The 399-nt window shown below is 30.3% G+C and overlaps 1 protein-coding gene across 3 annotated transcripts in view; it reads right to left on the bottom strand.

Annotated features, from left to right (window-relative positions):
- Positions 1-399, bottom strand: part of ampd3b (adenosine monophosphate deaminase 3b) — a 40051-nt gene that overhangs the window by 3718 nt on the left and 35934 nt on the right. The gene's annotated exons all lie outside the window — the stretch shown is intronic.

Raw genomic sequence — 399 nt, 5'->3', positions numbered from 1 at the left:
AAAAGACACTACTCCGAATAGATTAATCTATTTTAAGAAATACGATAACAAAAGCCCTATACCAAACTAATTTTATTTTAAATATTTAATTCCTTTGAAATATATATGTCTTAAGTGATTTTCTAAAGCCATACTGAGAGTTGTGTTTGATAGTCGTTGGGAGAGAGTTCCATTCACACATTGCTCTTTACCTAACTGAACGTTGAATTGACTTAGTTTTCACTTTAGGTAAAATAAAACTCCCTCCTACTGCATGCCTCGTTGGATAATGAAGTATAGCAGTACTAAAGGATAGTTTTGTGTATAAAGTAAAAGGTGTTTTGTTTGTTATAATGTGATGGAAAAAAAACATTAGCGAATACACAAATCTATTTTTAACTTTAAGCCATGAGAGTTGTT

This window comes from Etheostoma spectabile, chromosome 8 (genome assembly GCF_008692095.1).
Source record: "Etheostoma spectabile isolate EspeVRDwgs_2016 chromosome 8, UIUC_Espe_1.0, whole genome shotgun sequence".
Taxonomy (NCBI): Eukaryota; Metazoa; Chordata; class Actinopteri; order Perciformes; family Percidae; genus Etheostoma; species Etheostoma spectabile.
This window is presented reverse-complemented; position numbering and strand designations above follow the sequence as displayed.